Genomic DNA, 20,205 nt, shown 5'->3' with positions numbered 1-20,205 from the left:
AGGCTCCTGCTTTGAGTTCCTGCTTTGAGTGATAGACTGGAAGTATAAGAAGAAATAAACCCTTTTATTCTCGCCCCACCCCCCATTCCTACAAATTCTCTTTGATTGCGTTTATCACAGCAGGAGAAAGCAAAGTAAAACAACTCCCCCACTGTGTTCTTATTTTAAAATTACAGCTTAAGGTGGAGAGAAACTTCTTATCCCATTAGACCATCTACCTGGTCTTGTGTTTCTTCTGGGTTTCTAAGTTGCAATGATAACACTTATTCATTGTGTTTTAAAAGCAAACAAACTCAAAACATTTGCTATAAATATGAAGTCCCTCCCAACTCTGAGAGGAGCCAGTGTACAGCCTGCATGTGTCCTTTCAGAATTCCTTGGTGTACTCACAACATGTCCATACTCATGCCTGACTTGTTTTGTATCTTGGAAAAGACAGAATTTTATCATGCATATACTTTGCTCGTTTTCACCAAACATCTCAGAAAGGATACTCATGTTCCAATGAATATGATCATAACTGACTTAACTAGTCCCTTACTTCCGATATTTGCCTTGCAAATGATAGTACCATGAAAAGACACACTAGCACTTTACATGGTGGTAGCATACACAATGACCGTGCCACGTGAGACCGCCACCCAACACAGGACTTCCTCTTTTCCCACACCCTTAACACCTTGAAGCATAGTCAAAATTTTATATTGTTGCAAATTTGCTAAGTGAAAAATAAGTTCTTTTAATTGTAGGTTTTATTTTCCTATTCATCAGTAAGATCAACCATCTTTTCATGTATTTCAAATAATTCTGTTTCCCCAAAACATTACCTATTCTTATCTTATGCCCACCTTTTTGACCCATCCTGTAGCAATGGCACTAACTCATCATTACATACAATGGAGATATTTTATCAACCTTATACATGAATAAAATGAGAGAATACAGTTTCTCTTTTAAATACAGAACTGGTCATGACCCAGCTCTCTGAATTCCAGTCAGCTAATGATCTGTGAAGTGTCAAAACTAGAAGGCCCATGGCCAGGGATGGGTCTTCAAGACTGCTACAGCAGGTCACCTGCTATTTCTAGATAAAGCAAAAAGTGATCCATTTCTAAGTTCTCAGAAAACTGTGCATCATTCTTACTAAAAGAGGGCAGAGGAAATTCTATACCTTGAAAGAAAAGAAAAAAAAATCTATTCATTTCCATGAAATAAACTGTGGCCAAATTAAAAAAAAAAACTTTCTAAGTCTTCTGTTGTACTTAAATTTGGAAAATATTTCTCTAGGGCATTCTTCAAACTGTTTAATTCACTTAGTTAAATAGATCTTGTCAATTTAATATTTTCCACATGGTAAGCAGTTTTGACATTTAGACAATTTATCAATGGCTCCTTCACTGAAGCCTGCCTCCTCTTCTTTCTACTCATTACATGCAACAAATTAAATTTCACTAATATTTAAAGATCAGTGCTGACCTTTGCATAGCCGTTTTCTAGGTTCCTATTAATACAAACATCTTGTTTGCTGGTGCTCATTTTAAATAGTTTGCTACACACAGTTTTCCATTATTCTAGCTGAAGTGCTTTTTTTTCCATGACCTTGCAAAATTATTGGTAGAGCTTACATTAGGCATCTTAGGAGGGAAAAAAGGATGCTTGCATAAGCAAATAACAGCACGGGAAGAACAATAATCTCGCAGCAGCAGCCCAAGTCAGGCACCCACCTTCCTGAACTTCAAAAGCATGGACTCACTAGTGCTTTTCAAGGATGCACCTTAATCACAACAATAAAAAGACAGAATAGAAATGTTAGCTGTGTGATAATGGTAATTAATTCTAAATTATAACTATAAATATAATTTTATGTTACACTTGAATACATAGAAAAATGTGGCTTTGAAGAGAAAATAAATTGAATTTCAGGAATAGTTCTTAAGGCTCAGTAAAAGACAAGTGAACATTGAAAGGCTCTTATCTAAACCAAAGCTTAAATACTGAAGTAATTTGTCAATTCAGAATTACTGTTTTAAAAATTATATAAATCAAAGTGAGAAAAAAATGAAAGAAAAACAGAAACCCTTTCTCTTACAAAGAGGAGAAACACTGGAGCGCAGTGAGGTGCCCTGCAGCTATACCAACTCAACCTTGTTGGTTTCACTTGTCAACACACCGATGACAGACTGCCACCCCTCCTCTAAAAAACAAACCCTAGCAGCTGTTGAAAGAAGCGCTCTTATAAAAAGGGGACTATCTCATGCAACTTGATAGTTGTATACTTTGAAATCTTTCTTTTCACACACACAAAAAGTCTTTAAAACTTTTTTCCTGTGGCTTCTGTCAAACTTAGAAAATAAAGAACTCCACTAACATGGTGGAGCAAAGAGTGGATAACATTTTCAGATATTACTGAATGTACTTTATAGCCATTATTTCATTTAATCCTCACAGGAATGAACCCTCTGAAATTACTTGCTGTGTGTGTGTGTGTGTGTGTGTGTGTGTGTGTGTGTGTGTTAGAGAGAAAGCATCTTTCCTGGAATGGGACCTTTTCCATAGTCCCCTCCTATATGCAATTATACCATAAGCCCCTTAATGTGCAAACACAGAAATGGAGGAGGAGGGAGGCAACGTGCCATCAGCTTGTGAGAAGCCTCTGGACCAGAAACACTGCACAGCTCCCTGTGTGGTGCTCCGTCTACTCCACCTCTAGCTGAATGCCATGCACTAAGAAGAGAACATGAGAGGGAGGTGATCAGACAGCATCAGAGGTGCTGTGTGGAGGAGTGGATATGACCAAAGTACATTGTAGACATGTATGAAATTCTCAACAAATAATATGTGAAGTATACAGAAAATGGAAAGGAAAAAAAGGATTTCCACCAACTTTTACTTCGCTTAGAAAGCTCTTGGAGAAAGTAACTTATATGTCTATTTAAAGGGCTATTTAAATTAATAGTTTGTTTATAAATAAATTAATGCAATTGAATCATGTGATTAAAACTGGTATTTTTTAGGCACCAAGAATATTCCCTATTATTTGCATAACAAACATTACAGATGATCTAAAAATGAGCTACAGTTGGCATTCGACAGTGGCTGAGAGGAAAGGTCCGTTCTCACTGAGAGCATGACACTCTCCAGGCCCCATAGTCAAGAACCTTTGACAACCCAAACTGGACTCACTGAGTCGAGAGCAAAGGTGGAGATGAGTCTGAGAGAAGGGGAGGGGAATATGATTACAATATACGATTTGAAATTCTCAAAGAGTTAATTATTTTTTTAAATCTCCACGTGAATTAAAATTATTCATAGCTAACTTGCAATTAAATTAGTATATCAGAGAAGCATTCCTATTTTAACTTCCCTTATTTGGTAGCAGCTCTCATTAACCTCTGGCCCATCAGTCTCTATGACAAATTCTTAATGAAATGCTAACAAACCCTAAGTTCTTGTAAGAACTCTGCATTGAATCTTTCAATACTTTGATTGGATCTTTCTTTCCATTGTTTCTTCCCTGATTGGCTGATTTTTGTTTTTACTAGTGGCTTGTCACAGGGGTCTTAACTTAAATAAAACTTTTAGTATTTTGTTTCATGAGTTGAATAGGGAACCAAATTAGAGGACTTAGAAAAGAACAGTCTTTCCTTACCACAATGAATGCCTATGAATAACCACAATGTTCCCTAAGAAGAGATCAATTTCACCTTAACAGATTTAACACAGGCATACATCATCAGGGCTTACAAATGCTAAGAATTCCCTAATGAAGTTAGGAAATTATTATGATATTTTGACCTAAAGCCCCAACAATGATCAATAAAAAATACATCCTATGCTTTCAAACCTGTACCCTACACCATTGGCAAAGAGTCAACAGCAAGCATCTTTGGAACTCTGTGGCAGATGACAGCCACTCAATCCATGTCAGCTTCCCACTGTGACTGTTCAGTAGCCATAAAACCCTGGGTCTGACGTCAGAAGCAGGTAAGGAAAAATAAGTTGATTAACGGTTTCATGGTTAGTATTTCATCTTTTAATTATTTTTACTTTGGCTCAACACACGGTTGCACAGTCTAAATCCTGACAACTAAGACAAGCTCACGTAGGATAGTAAAATCCTCATAACTTGTCCTTAAAGAAGACTTAGGGAGGAAGGAAGGAGTGTAAGGAGAACAGTTGCCACTCCACCTCAGCACAGCAAACAAACAAAGCCATGTCCAGGAGGAGGTAGGGAGAAAGGTACTCCTGGACTTCAACATGGCCTCAGTCACAACAAAAACAAATATCGTATACTCATTCCAGAACCTATTATTTCCTCAAAACAAACCACATAATATATATAAATTCATTATATTTCCCAAGTTCTTGTGACTACTATTTATATTTTACAGTTTTTAAAAATGTACACATCTTACAGCAACCTGTATGTTTATTATAGTGTAGGTTTCGTCAGAACTTGTTATTAACTCGACAGTACCTTGCTGCCAATGGTAAATCAGCATTAAGGAAATATGTCAATGTTTGATTTCCTTTGGTAGAAAAACTAGCTCCAAGTGACTTGGCAACATCTCCCAATAAAGACGGGGAGAGGACATGTGGAGACTTTGATGCCCTTCCAAACTCATGTGAGAATGACAACAAAGAAATCAGTGAAGGGGGAAACCCTCGTGGGAGAAAGATATTAAAGGCAAAATAAGAACAAAATAAACCCCATCAAATTTTTTGAGTGTAAACAGTATATGGGCAAGAGGGAACTGATGCCAGATTTGAAAAGGCAGAAACCAAATACCTATGGAGGAGAGATGGCTCAGAGTGTGTGCCTTGGAACTCCTGCGTGGCTCAGAGACTGGAAACAGGGAGCTTGTGGGGGGATGCCTGCTGCATAAAATCACAGAGCTGGAGAGCTATCTGAAAATCTAGGCAAGACTTTAAGGTTCTCATCCCGCTAATCCTACTTAAATCCGTTGGGCAATGATCTCCCACAAACCATGGAGCCTTCGGAGGGTTATATCAGATTCTATCTCTACTTCCCCTCACTCCCACACTCCACACACCTGTGCGCACCTGTGTGGCGGCCAGCGGTCAGCATCAGGTGTTGTTCCTCAAGAGCCACACACTTCATTTTTTCAAGCAAGGTCTCTGACTGAGACCTACAGGATCACCAGCCAGTGCGTTCGAGGCACTTGCTTACCTCTGTGTCCTCGGTCAGTGGGGATTACAAGCAGATGTGTATGACTTTTTACATGCATTCTGAAGTCCCGGCTCCAGCTCCCATGCTTGTGCAGCAAGCACCTTACCAACTAATCTACCTCTCAAGTTCCTCCTGCGCAAGTAAGTTCTCAAGAAAGAAAACATTACTGAAAGTTGGGGAGCTACAATGAAAAGATGGAGGAAGCAAACTCTTCAAAATAAATTTTTAAAAACCATGAGAAGTAAAAAAAATTTCAAAAAAATACTTGGGCTGGGTCTGATGGCACGCATCTCAGGTACTTGAAAGGCTGAGGCAGGGGGATCACAGGCTCAAGCAATAATCAGAGAAGCTTCCTCCTGCTAACATATGAGAACAAATACAGAGCCCCATATCCAGGCACGATGCAGAGGGTGAGAGACCTTGGAACACGCAGCCCTAAATGGGTGTCTCCATCAAGTCCTTCCCTCCGCGGCCACGGAACCAGAGGGAATGGAGGACACCAAGAAAGCGCGGCCCCCTCAATCAACATGCGCAAAGCTCATGTGCTCACCAAGACTGAGGCAGCAGGTAGAGGGCTGCACAGGTCTGCACTGACCTCCTAGCAGACACTATGGTTTCCAGTTTAATGTTTTTATGGGATGCCTGTGTGTGCAAATGAGTAGGTCTCTGATTCTTGTGCCTTTTCTTGGGCTCTTTTCCTCCTGTTTGTTTTGTCCAATTCTGATGTGTTCTTGGTTTATCTCATCCTATAGAAGCCTGTTGGTTTTCTAATGAGAGACAGAAATAGAGTAGATAGGGTCAGAGGGGAGATAGGGGGTTGGAAGACTGGGAGGAGTAGAAGAAGGAGAAACCATAATCAGAATATATTATGAAAGAAAAAAATCTATTTTCAATTATAATTTTTAATGTGCATTGGTGTATTACCTACATGTATGTCTGTGTGAGAGTATTGGATTCTTGATTTACAAATGGTTGTGAACTGTCATGTGGGTGCTGGGATTTGAACCTGGGTCCTCTGGAAAAACAGTCAATGTTTTTAATTGCTGAGCTATCTCTCTAGCCTTCCAGTTATAATTTTTTTAAAAAACTAAGACAAAACCAAACAAAAATCTAACAACATCCATGAAAAAAGAAATGACGATTTGGTTTAAATGGCAAATTCTTGCCAAGCATATACACGTATTTCATTCATGTTTATGTATGTATGTATGTATGTATGTATGTATGTACGTATATCCCACTTAAAAGATACTGTTTAGAAAAAAGGCTTGCCCAAAAAGGAAAAAGAAAAGAAATATCACCTGTGCATACATATAAGAAGGAAGAAATTTGGAAATTTTTCATCCTGAAAAAGAATGAAGAATATAGAAACAACAAAATTATTAAGGTATACCAAAGAACTGAAGTGCACATCTTCATGTTGAAAGAAGCCACTAAGCATCCATCCAATAGAAAGAATTACACAGTCATTAATGCCTAAGTAAGTCATTTTCCCTCCAGTCTCCTTCTGAAGCATGGCCCTTCTTCCCGCTCCCCCAAACAGCAGGCACATGTGTGCTTCAGAGCCTTTGTAGCTTGTGGTTTTAAGTGAAAAGCTCTCCTCTGTGGTCTTCGGGTGACTACCTGCGTCTCATTCTCCGACACAGGGACTTCTTCCTAAGTCTCCTCTGGTGACCCCATATGAACTAGCTCTATCCCACTCTTTGCCACATTCTGTGATATTTTTTAATATTTCTTTTTATTATTTTCTTATAAAATTTTATGGAGAAGAGTATAATAATTCAACATGTGTATACACTATGTAATGTTCAAATTGGGGTAGTGATTTTCTGTCTACTTAAATATATTCAAAACGTTCTTATTCTAATAGCTTTGTTTGTTTATAACAGAGGCTGGTGCAGCCCATTCTGTCCTCAAACTCACCTCATATCGAAGAGTGGCCTCGAACTCTTAAACCTTCCTGTCTCCACCTCCTGGGTGTTGTGATTAGAGGCATTGTGGGGACTAAAGTTATGTTTTAAGTTTAAATTACTGTGCTTAAGAGATCTGTAAGACAAAACTGCCTCTAACCTGTAAGCCCCACTTGCCCACCGTCAGATAACTTCCTGGAATGCAGGGCAATGTTCCTGTAAGATAACTTCTTCGCTTCTATAAACAGGTTTGGTTGCCCCAACTGCACCAGGAAGTACGTCAGGATGTATGGACAAAGACAGGAAGTACATAGCCTTGTGGGTTCTGCCTTTATCAGCCTCTGACTAACGTTAAGTCAGCACCATACTCTGGGAATCCCAGGAATAAACATGTCCACTGTCCACTGTCCATTGTCCTGGACAGTATTTAATAAAACTAGCTTCAAATTTGGCTCAAAAATTGTGATAGTGGTTTTATTCTTGCCAGGAAGGATTAACATTTTCTGGAGACCCCAGGGATCAGACCGCCCATGCAAATTCTAAAGCTGGGTCTTCACTCCAGGATGAAAGGACAACGCAGGTGGTGTGCACCTTGAGATGCCCCAAGACTCAGAGGTGTGCTTTCAGTTTCTCAGACCATCAGAGTCAACTACCGTGCTTAGAAAAGCAGCAAGCATCTACAGCAACGGTTCTCAACCTGCTGGTCAAAAAACAAGTATTTCCAATGGTCTTAGGAACTGAGACACCACTCTTCTGTCTGTCTTTGGGCAGGTCCACGTCCACCCACTTGCAGATACGCCCACATACAAATCCCTGGCCTGATGACATCATCACACCAACCTCATCACATACATACCATCAAATACAGGTGTGTATGACAGGGTTGTCTCTATAAGGTACTCAAGCAAACCACTCACAGATGGATAGAGAGCAGCTACTGTATTGAAATCAGCAGGTAGGTAAAAAGACACTTTATGAATTATAATTACAGAGTAAATGTGAAATCATGTAGTATATAATCATCAACTACTGAAAATACATATTTTTACATTTTTATTTATTATTTATATGGATTATTTCTATATCTGTACCATGGGAACTTAATCTGGATGCTGATCAGTCTTTTTATATTCAGCTGATGTGAATACAGGTTATAATAGTAAAAGGTATGTAAAAACAACAACACAGAGAATGGTAAACCATAGGAAATTTTAATGAACTGTATTAATTGATCTAGGCCATCTTTTGTACTATTAAAGCTATTTTTATACATTATTTTCACTAGAAAACCATCCCATGACAATAGATCACATAAAAAAGTGAAGATCTTTTACAGTATGGTTTTACCTCAAAAATTACAGCAGGAGTTGTGAAACTGCAATTTGTTGTTTGTTGTGAAGTTCTATCAGCCAAATCTATGAAGCCAAACAAACTAAACCGCTATTTTGATGTCAAGCATCTGAGTTTGCCAGCAAGGATATCAACTATTTTAGAGGCAAAGCTGATAGACTCAAGAAAGCCTGACTTGACATTGGTGGCAAGTACCACAAACAACACAGCAGCCATTGAAGCTTCATATTTGGTGGGGCTCAGGATCTCCAGAGCTATGAAACCTCACACCATTGCTTAGGATTTACTGTTGCCAGTGGCCAAAGACAGTTTTCAAGCTACCATCAGAGGCAAATTGGTTACACAGTTGAGTGCAGTTTCCGTATCTAATGACACTGTCCACAGAAGAAGATATGACATGTCTGCTGATAGTCTTGATTGGGTAATCACAGCTACTGGTTTACACGAGGTGTACTAGTGAGGCGATTTGAAAAGATGAGTTTTTTGCAAAGCTCTTGAAACAACAGTGATGCATTTGGCATTCGCCTTTGATGGTCAGAGCTCATATTCATCTCTGAACTTTCTGGCCACAGGATTCAGTCTAGCAGAGAATCAAATCACTTTTAGGTGTGAATAGTACTAAAGCTGTTTTTTGTTGTTCTACTATATTGAAAAGCTGGCTCTGGAGCTGTGTCACGGCTTTCCTTCCTCTATACCCAATACTGCTTGTTTAATCTCCAAGGGAAAAGACAGCAAAGCAAAACAGCCACACCCCAAAAAATGGTTTTATTTAACTGCCAAAAACTTTTGCAAAGATTATCTCAAGATTTGTAAGACTATTATGTGAACTTTCTATATACCTCAAGATTTGTAAGTTTATTGAGTATGATTAAAAATCTGTAAAATCTATAACAAAAAAAAAAACCCCTTAACTTAAAACTCTTAACACAGGGGATTGAACTTTTATACTAAAAGGGCTTCAGTTAGAAAATTGACATTTTTTAAGGCTAAACCTATCAGGGATAAAAATGCTAATTCTAATCTTATAAAAGCTACTAATTTATTGTAAACACAATGAGTAAGACATGTAAGTTAATGCTCAGTCACCTCATAAATGATTGAATTCTTTAATGTTCTCAGAACTATGCTTGTAGCCATGCTAAGTTCAAACTTAATTCATTTAAAATGACAAGCTTTGTTTAGCCTGTTTGTGTTTTCAAGGGTAAGCTTAAAGCAGGTATATTTAATAGATTATGGTCCTCAAACTCTTCAGAATCTGCTGAATATGGCCTGTAAAATGTTTAATGGAAAAAGTGTCCTGTGATAGACAGAAATGCTAGCTCCTAGAAGCAACTCTAAGGTCTCTGAGTAAGGCAAGTGGGGCACAGACCTGGACTGGGGTGACACTAACCACTGGGAAACAGTGCACCAATGCCTTGTCCACCACCAAGACTCTGCCCAAACTGTGGATAGGCAGGACACTGGAGCGCTGACTGGCTGCTCCACTTTGCCCAGACAGGTAAGCCAGTTCCTCAAGTTCCTCCTCCCCAGGAAAGTCTCTCTCTGGTCTTTTGGGGCCTAGCAGCCAAAGACTGACATTGCCCTGAGAGCTCTGCCCCCAACTATGCCATCAAGACCACGAGAGCCTGGAGTAAGCATCCACATGTGGGTAAGTCTCTGTCTTGTTAAATGATAAAGAGGCTATTTGGCTTATGCTCCCTGCTACAATGGGCTCTTCTCAGATCTCTGAGGGCACTGACAGCTAGGCTAACGGTGGCAGCAGGTAAACAGCTCCTCCCCCAAGGCTGCAACTGCCTTGTTAGCTACGTTCATATGTAGTAATCGGGCCTTGCTTTTTCTAGAGCTACTAGACAGACAGGTTTGCCTCATTAACAGGCTTCACATTAAAGGATAAAGAGGGCTGAGATGCAACTGTTTACTATTCCTTTAGTTAAAAGAACCAGCTTGGCAATGACTGCTTTTAGTAACTAACTCCAGTTACTGTAAGCTCTGAGGTCCTAAGAAAGTGTTCTAAGGTGTATAAAGGTCTAAGGATGTAAATGCTTAAAGTAAGTTCTGAGAGTCTCAGAAAGAGGTTTAAAATATGAAAATAAAGTTGTAAAGGCATAAAAATGATTTAAGGTAATAAAAGCAGTTTGGATTTCTTTCCCTTCTATGCTATTGTTATACTAAGATTTTAAAAGTTCAGAGTTTTAACTGACCAGAATAATTCTGATAAACTGGTAAAGCATTACTACTATTATCAGTCACAAGCTCTGTCTAATCTGTATATCTAGCCCTCTAGACAGGAAATAATATTTGGTTTTTTTTTAACCAAAGCCATAGCTTTTGCTATCACTCAACAGTATGGGGCTACTCCAGCTGTTTTATAGATACCTGTTAGCTTTTTCTACAATGTGGATTTTAGTACATATTACAAACAGTAGTAGTGCTAATACATCTACAACTCTTATCATTTTTTATAAACTAAGAAATTCTGGTAAGCTTCACAGAGTCATAAGGCTTGGATCCACCTCTCACAGGTCAAAGGGACTCCAGATAAGTACCATCTAAGTTTCCCCACCTGCCTATTTCTGAGGGTGTGATCTTTCTCTCTCCCCTGGGCTTAGGAATCCTCCCCTCCCCCAACTATCAGGACCATTGGCCTGAAAGTTCCAAATGCAAGATTTTCCTTTAAGTTCCTAAACTTTAACTTCTGTCTCTAGTCTGTATCTTTCCCAGCAGATTTGGCTGACAGACACCACCTAGAAATCAGCTGTGCACTACAAACTGCTCCAAATGGCTTCAAGCCCTTGTGCAAGCTGATGTGTACACCAGTCCGGCTGATGTGAACACTGCCTGCCTCTTCAGCTGGATTAGCACCAGATGCTTCTGGTGAGTGTCCAGTGCCTGAAAGCCCTCCTTGTCTTTGGCTAGCACCCAGCCTTGTTGGACCCTGACAATGATGTCCTAATTTCAGCAGGAAGTAGTTACATAAGAGACCATGTCACCCCTTATCCTCTACAAAAGGCTTAAGTCAAAAGGAAACTCCGTGGCAGAGGGGACAAATAGCTACCTATAGCACCTATTGACCTACCAAGAAAGGTACCTGTTAAACCCAAATAGACCAAGATCTACAAATAGGTAGATTCATTAGCTGAAATGGTTCTACAATATGACAGGGCACTCGGCATGCTCTATGTAGAACAAGGAGACGATTGCATGTCTTTAAGAGCAAAGTATTATTTCTATACAAACCACCCAGGAAGCATTAGAGATAATCTAGCTGTACTCAAAAAATAATAAAAAAAAAAACAAAACAGGAAGCTGAGATGAAATAAATGACTGACGAGTCCCCATTCTCACTACTGGGCTCCTCCTTGTTGCGTGGTGGTTTATGCACCATGTAAAGATTACCCTTGTAGTGTTCAAATGTGGATTGCTGTGCTGGTGCTGATAACTGACTGGACTTTTATGAAGTACCTCCTGCATCAATGTTTTGTAAACATTGTTCTCCAGCACCTTCTGGTTGGTTTTAATAAAAATCTGATGGTCAATAATCTGGGGCAGGATTGGGAGGCCAAACTTCCAGGCAGAGAGAGAAGGGGTCCCAAGTGGGGACCAGAGAGAGAGGCAGTGGTCATCAGCTGGACATGGATGAAGGAGCAGATGCCAAGACAAGACTAGGAAGGACAGGTAGCAGGCCATGTCACATTGCTGGGACATAAGCCAGGCCAGTATTGCCAAGTTAAAGTAACTCAGAATCTACCCAGCCTAGTACATAAGCTAATAATAAATATAGTAAGTCTCTATGTCATTATTCAGGAACTGGGGTGGGCATAGAAAGTCCTTACTGATAAACCCCCTAGATAGTAACTCTGATGTCAGCCATCATGGGACCTTTGACCCTTCTGTTTCTGCTAATTATTATTGGCCCTTGGACCACTAATGCCTAGATACATAAATTCTAGATAACTAGATACATAAATTCCTTATCTGGGTGCCACTAAAGTGATGGTTATTAGATCCCAGTATAAACAGGTACCTACCACAGAGCCAAGGATTTGACTCAGGATACAATTCAAGAAAGGAATGTGAGGGATAAAGTTATGTTTTAAGTTTAAATTAGTTTGCTTATGAGATCTATTAAAAAATAAATATTTTTAAATAATAAAAAATTTTTTTAATAAATTTAAAAAAGATTTCTCTGTAAGCTCCATTTACCCAAAGACAGATAAACTTCCTGAAATGCTAGGGGCTGATGTTTATATAAAAGACAAGCCATGTGTCTTCATGTCTGTAAAAAAGCTTGGATGCCCTAATTGCACAGGATGTGCTTGACAACATGTAAACAGGAGGTAGGAGGACAGGAAGTATGTCAGGATATATGCTTGCCCCTGATTGGATGAAGTTAAAAAGTACATAGCCTTGTGGTTTCTCCTTTATAAGCCTCTGACTAATGTAATTTAGCTAGTACCATCACCCCAGCTAACATTTAATGAAGTTTGCTTCTAATTTTGCTCAAAAATTGTGGGTATTATATTATTATATTTATTATTCTTGATTGGTGGGACTAACAGCATGAGCCACTGCACCTGGCCCAGGCTTTTTATTCTATCATCTCTTCATTGTTTCTTTGTTGATTTGTCTTAAACATTTGAATTTTAGCATGGAGATGCAAAATGAACCCACTATGTAATACTACCCAGTATTCAATAAGTATTTCATGGCTGGAGATTTGGGGATTGAAGACATAGCCAACAACCCAAGACCACAAGAAGGGGAGAGAGAGCATCATACATAAAGCTGAGGTATCAGCCACAAAAACGAGTAACTTTGACTTGAGATTGAAGGAAAGATGAAGGTAGTTTTGAGGTGTTGGGGAATGGTCTAACAGTCTCATACTAACAGTTTCACACTTTCCCACAAGCAAGACGCTGCTTTTTTCTCTTTTCAGTCTTATAAAATAGTACATCTTACAGAACAAAGAGCAAGCATGCACACTGTCCAGTGTCACTTGTCATTCGAGCTTCCGCTCTAGTACTGCAAAGCACTGCACGTGCCATCTAGTCGTCCTCCCTGTCACTCAGGCACGGAAGCCCTGAGACGCAGCACAAACATGCTGATGCTGCGGCTTCTCCACTGACGTGGCAGTGAGCCCCCCACCTCCGCTCTAGGTTCTCATGTTCCCTACCAGCATCTGTGACACGGGCAGGACAGATAATCTGCTGTTAGAAGCAGGTTAAAACCTCAGACACCTCACATTCTTAATGTGAAATGAGACGATGCTCATAATTTGCTTTCTTTCCAGTGAAGAGATGGCTTCAGCTGAGTTGAGTGGGAGAAGACAGGCAAGCACAATGAACCCAATACCCAGTACTTAGTTATCTAAACCAAAATGCTAATGCTGCTTTCGGTACCAGCGTTCCTACAAACTTCCACATGCGGTCGATCAACAGCTTTTTGTGGTTTTCGAGACTCATGTAGTTTCTCCATGCTTACTATTACCACTTTAGTTTATGACCCCAGAAGCTCTCAACCAATTACTTAGAAAGTCTTCCCTTCACATCCCTGTCTCTAATCAAACTCTTTGCATTTCACACTTCTGTGAGGGCTTTCCCCCCTCATAAATAACAGGGATAATTATGTCACTACTCAGAAAAGCCTTAATGTGATTCCTCATTGCATCAAGAATGCACACCTAATAGTGCACAAACTGCATGAAATAGGTTCTTATGCATCATTCCATCCCTGTCTGTGAACGATGACATCTTCAAGCTCCAGAAAACCTATAATATCTTTGATTTTTTACATATCATTTCATCTGAAGTACACATATCTATTTCCCCTTCATTTTCCCTTCCAACTCTTTATCTTGCTAACCTTAGGCGTAAAGTTTGCCTTTCTTCAGGGAACTTTCCCAACACCAAAATTTGGCTAAAAGTCCAACCCCAATTCTACCATAGATAATTAAGGAGTAAGTCCCTTGTGCTTTCTTCCAACATCGAACCCACCGACTTGCACAGTGAACTTACACATCTATCTCCTAGTCTCCTCTAGAAGGCTGTAAACAACTCCTACCATGACAAATAATGTGCTTTTCTTGAATGGGGTTCTTGAACGTAGCAGATGTTCTATAGTGTTTGTTGTCAAATAAATGAACGAATGAAGGTCTTATCTCTGCCAACAGAAAAAAAGCCCCAATGGCTAAATATGAACTTAATAAATTTACAATGGTCATATACTACACTCAGAACAAAAACAAGACTTTGTATTTTGTTTCTAAATTGTATAGGTCAAAGTCAGGCTTAATTTTTCAAAAGACGGACTCAGCAGAATAAAAGTGTTCCTCAAAAACTGGGGAAGGAACCTCGAGACTCACAGTAGAGCCCTTAACATTAAACAAATAAAATATAGGGCCAGGAGCCAGACGCTGGATAGCCCAGAGACCCACAATAAAGTCAAACACAAATGGCACAAAAAAGTCAACGAAATGATTCCTAATGATATTCTGCTGTACTCAGAGATTGGTATCTAGGCCAACTGTCATCTGAGAGGCCTCACTCAGCAACGGATGGAAACAGATGCGGAGACCCACAGCCAAACATCAGGTGAAGATTGGGGAATCTCTCAGAAGAGAGGAAAAGATTGTAGGAGCCATAGGGGTCAAGGACCGCCCCCCTCCACACACACACACACACGTATACTCATACACATGTGCACTCAAGTGCACACACACAAACCCACAGAATCAACCAACCTGAGACTATAGGAGCTCACAGAGACTGAAATGCCAACCAGGAAGCCTTCATGGGACTGACCTAGGTCCTCCATACAGGTTACAGCTGTGTAGCTTGGTCTTCTTGTGGGACTCCTAACAGTGCAGCAGGGGCTGTCTCTGACTCTATGGCCTACCTTTGGAACCCTTTCCCCCCTAATGGGTTGCCTTGTCTAGCTTTAACAGAAGTGGGGTGCCTAGTCTTACTGAAACTTGATATGCCATGGCAAGTTGATATTCATGGGAGGCCAGCCTTTTCTGAAGAGAAACAGAGGAGTAGACTGGAGGGAGAGAGGAGGGAAAGAGGGGAGATTGGGAGGTGAAGAGGGAGGGGGAACTGCAGCTGGGATGAAAAAAAAATTTTTTTAAATAAAATAGAATTACCCATTATAAGTATATATAACCAATTATTTCTAAATTATTGTCATTAATATTAAAATGGCATATAACACTAAAATTTTAAATGCATAGGATCTCAAATAAGATATTAAAACAAGCCAGAGATGGCTCATTGGGCTAAGTGCTTTCTAGGCAAGCAGAGGACCTGAGTTTGGCTCCCATAACACACTCAACACCTGGGCACATAATCCCATAATTGTGTGCCTATAATCCTAGTGCTGGGGGCAGGAGCCACAGAATTTTCTGGTCTTACAGTCAAGCAAAAACAACAATCCTCAGGTTCAGTTAGAGACTTTTTTCAACAAAAGAAGGTGAAGAGAAATCTAGGAAGGATCCCAAAGTCAACCTTTGGCCTCCATACAGGCCTGTCCAAGTGAGCAGACAAGTACACCTGTGAACATACATGTATCCACAAAACATATAAGATGTTAAGGCAAAATATAATTAGATATAAGTTTGTTAATTAATATTCTCATATATATTTTTAAAACACTAAAAATGTGAAGTTCTGTAGAAACAGAATTCTACAATCAGAGGTAAAGCTTTTATAATTTTAAAATACTTTAAACTATAAGGTAATTTTAAAATTGTCCTTAACAAAATGCTTAGGGCACGCTAAGAGGGAGAAATTCATACATGCAAAATTTCCCAGCTATGAAGAGCACTTCTATACTTAACACTTTTTAACACATATTACCAACATAAATATGCTTTGAGTCTACCACATTGTATATTTTCTTTATAGCTTAATATGACCATCAAATGTCAACACCTCCTTTAAAAATTCACATATCATTGAAGGAAAACATTTTAAAGATATATTATGTTGACATGTATTTTCAAGCTGATGAGAACTCACCAGTCATGAGTTTACAGTTTCTAAATTAATATAGCACCCAAAGAAATGAAACTAGCCGGATACAGCTTCACTGGCCAGTAGTTTTAAAAGCCAAGGATCATAACAGTTCCAATGAGGGAAATTTAAAAAGTTATTCCTGGGAATCAATCCCTTTTATTTTACTATTAAAATCACATAGTCTATCATTAGCAAAAATATTCTTAAAACATTACAATACCAGTCACCAGAATTCATGCAATTTGTCAACTTTCTTTTTGTAATTTTTTAATTAAAATATCACAGAACTTTAACACATTATTAAACAATACTAACTAAATACTTATTGTTAAAATATGTATAGAAGCTATTTTATTAAAATTATCTCTTGATGAAGAGCAAATTCCCAAAAGTTATATAACTTTTAATTACTTATTTAATAACTAAATAATATTTTTGAAATTAATTTGTGTTTTCTGCTAAGATGACCTACAACTTTCACTAATCTAGAAATCACTGTAATGCTGCCACTACATTCTGGGCCTCTAATATAAAGTAAAAGTTGTATAGATTACACCAGGTTCATGACTTTAATCCCACCCTCGGAGGTAGGAGAAGCAAGAGTTTGAGGCCAGCATGGGCTACACAGCAAGATTTTTTTTTAAAGGAAAAAGAAATTGTAAAGATATTAAAAGGTAGTAGGAAGGAGAATTCTTTTGCATTCCCAAAGCTTCCATAAAATTAGCATAGTAAGTGAAGTCTGTCTCACAAATGATAGCTGAAAAACAAACACAAATCAAGCAAAAATCTTAATTATTCCCAAATTACATTATTACCAAATTAATTTTCTAGTAACGTATTCCTTCTTAGTAGTTAAACTATCTATTGACTACAGCCAAGCAAAGAACCTGAATAATTTTAGTAGCATTATCACTTATCCATAGACATATGAATGAATGGGTAAGGCTTTCTTGGCTACTCAGATCTCTATATTTTATTAGTCAAATGCTGTCTCCATTTTTGGCATTCAAAATACAGATGTCCTATTGAAAGGTTATATTCTAAGAATTACACTTGAACTTTGAGAATTTTATTATATATTATGCATATATGTATCTCTGTATGTATGTGGTTGTACATATGAGCACACTGCCTGCAGAAGTCAGAGCAGGCAATGGGTTCCCTGGTGCTAGAGTTACAGGCAACTGTGAGCCACACAACATGGGTGCTGGAAACCAGCTTGTCTACAAGAGTAACATGTACTCCAAATAGCTGAGCCACCTCTCCAGCTTTAATGACTAAATTTTATAGATCACATAGAAACCATTTTTTTGCAGTATTATTTGAGTGGCTTAAGGGTGGTCTTCAGAAATTCAAGATAAGAGAAATAAACATTCTTTTGTATATTAAATACCATATAATTTACTAAGTATACTTATAAATAATTAATAGACACAAATATTTGTTTTCTTAATCTTTAAAATATTCCTGTTTTTTTTTTAATAACTAGATTGCTTAGACTCCTCTAAGGTCAGAGCATTAACCACAAGTACAAATAAAATTATTCAAATGAATTTTAGAAAAGGATAAAAATCAGAAAGTTCATTGTATAAAATGTTCACCTTCAGAGCAAATAATTACATGTACTGTTAAAAGAAAGTAGCTTGCTGGTGTAGAAGCCCCCTCTTATGGTTGGCTAAGGAAATAGAGTTCCTACTGGCAAGAGACATTTCAAATGTTCACACATGAAGAAATGCTAATGGCTGACCAGAAAACATAAGTGGATATTTTATATTCTGTATACTACTATTATTACCTATTACATACAAAAAAAGAAGCAACCTAGAACTACATATGTATACTTTCCTAACTACACATGATTAAGTTCTACATTTGTTTTTCACTGGCTCAACTAAGACTGAAGCACTTTTATTTAATGACGGTTCAGTTATATTTTTTCCTAACTGCGTATAAATCTGAAGCTCTTGTTAACAAAGAACACAACATGGTATATAATGAAGTTCTAATATAATTTTCAAAACTGCTAAAATAAATATATATAACATAATACAGGATATAATGAAATTACAATCAATCACACACAGATTTTTGTTTTGTTTTGTTTTGGGGCTTTTGTTTTGTTTTGTTTTGTTGGTCTTTTGAGACAGGGTTTCTCTGTGTAGCCTTGGCTGTCCTGGACTCAGTTTGTAGACCAGGCTGGCCTCGAACTCACAGCAATCCACCTGCCTCTCCCTCCCATGTGCTGGAATTACAGGCGTGCACCACCGTGCCCAGCTCTACATTATTCTTAATTATGTAATGTTTAATAACTTACTGATTACTTTCATAAGTACCTATCCCCACAATAATAGCCTTTTGTTTATAAAAGTATTGACTTTTATTAAAAATAAAATAACAAATATTAAACTTCAGAATAAATGCCTTTATTTCACCTTAACTTCACGTCCTGGGTGTCTATAACTTTTGTTCTCTTTCTCTGATCAACCAAGTCATTATTAAATGAATATAAGATTGATTTAAAAACCAAAGGAATATAGACTAGTTAATAACTTCAAATTAATGAGACTACAAGCCAACTTCCTTTTTATATCATTCTCAAGTCTCTTTGGTTTAGCCTTTCAGTAGCCTGTGGACTGAGCTTTACAACCCAGACCTTAAAGAGCATATTCCATGCCCAGCTCTCTGCTGAGTTTCTACATGCAGCTGCGAAGATTGTCTTCTAAATACCTAAAGAACCTTGAACACATAGAATACAAACCAAAATTCTTTACAAAGCCCCAAAAAAATAGGAATAATGTATATATTCACCTACACACACACACACACACACACACACACACACACACACACACACACACACGCTCCTCCACACCAGGCCTCTACATAACTAAGAAGTTGAGCTATAGTCATTAAAAGGATTATCCGAAACCAGAGTCTGCACAGCAGGACCAGGGCTGGGGATGGAGCGGGCTGTGTAGCTAACAGCGCGTGTCAGATATGAAGAGTCCCACTCTGTTGCCTAATGAAACTATCTGAGCCCTGAACACTGCGCTCAGCAATACAGGCCTGCAAAGGACGCCCCCACCGCCCCTCCTCAAGTGAATATGATGCTCTAAAAGACTGACAGCTCTGGAGGCAAAAGCATAGCTCTAAACTAAATTAAACATTCTCAGAACAAACACTGCAGCCGCAAGAGCAATCCACATTTCCTATCACCATGTTTCAATCCTCTTTTAAAAGTCGATTTCTGAGGTCAGAGGTTACTCCCATGTTCATGAGTATGCAGCCCCTGGCTAATGCAGCTAACATGGGTGCTATTAAATAGTGGCAATTCTGATAATGAATATCTGCAGGAACACCAATCACTCTATAAAGGATGCCAACTACCATAAAATAGTGGTTTTTAAATGCCACAATTGTTTCTGTAACATTTTATCTGAAGTTGGCTTGCATGACTCAAAGACCAGACCAACACTGTTAAAATATTAATTACATGAAATTATAAGTACATTATACTCCAAAAGTTCCAACAAAAATTGAGTTAAATGTAAAATGAAAATATACATCACCAAATAAACCATGTGCAATAGCCCAATCGTTTAGACTTAAAGGTACTCCCAGACTCTGATGAATGTGTCTGAATCTTTACAAATACATACTCTGAAGGGAAGCAACTTTTTCCTTTTTTGAACATCCTCCAGTAGTTACTGGGAATATATACTAACATGAGAGAATTCAAAGA

General features: G+C 38.5%; 1 protein-coding gene across 10 annotated transcripts in view; it reads right to left on the bottom strand.

Annotated features, from left to right (window-relative positions):
- The window catches only part of WDPCP (WD repeat containing planar cell polarity effector), a 297,766-nt gene that overhangs the window by 240,997 nt on the left and 36,564 nt on the right, over positions 1–20,205 (bottom strand). Inside the window, exon 1 of one of the 10 annotated variants that reach the window (XM_084800213.1) lies at positions 5,065–5,180. The exons of 8 other annotated variants lie outside the window; for them this stretch is intronic. The gene's annotated coding sequence lies outside the window, so the exon portion shown is untranslated. Of the gene's footprint in view, positions 1–5,054; positions 5,181–20,205 lie in introns of those variants that run through there. One more of the 10 variants, XM_084800212.1, reaches the window with a different exon arrangement.

This window comes from Acomys minous, assembly GCF_964271855.1.
Source record: "Acomys minous genome assembly, chromosome: 10".
Classification (NCBI taxonomy): domain Eukaryota; kingdom Metazoa; phylum Chordata; class Mammalia; order Rodentia; family Muridae; genus Acomys; species Acomys minous.
This window is presented reverse-complemented; position numbering and strand designations above follow the sequence as displayed.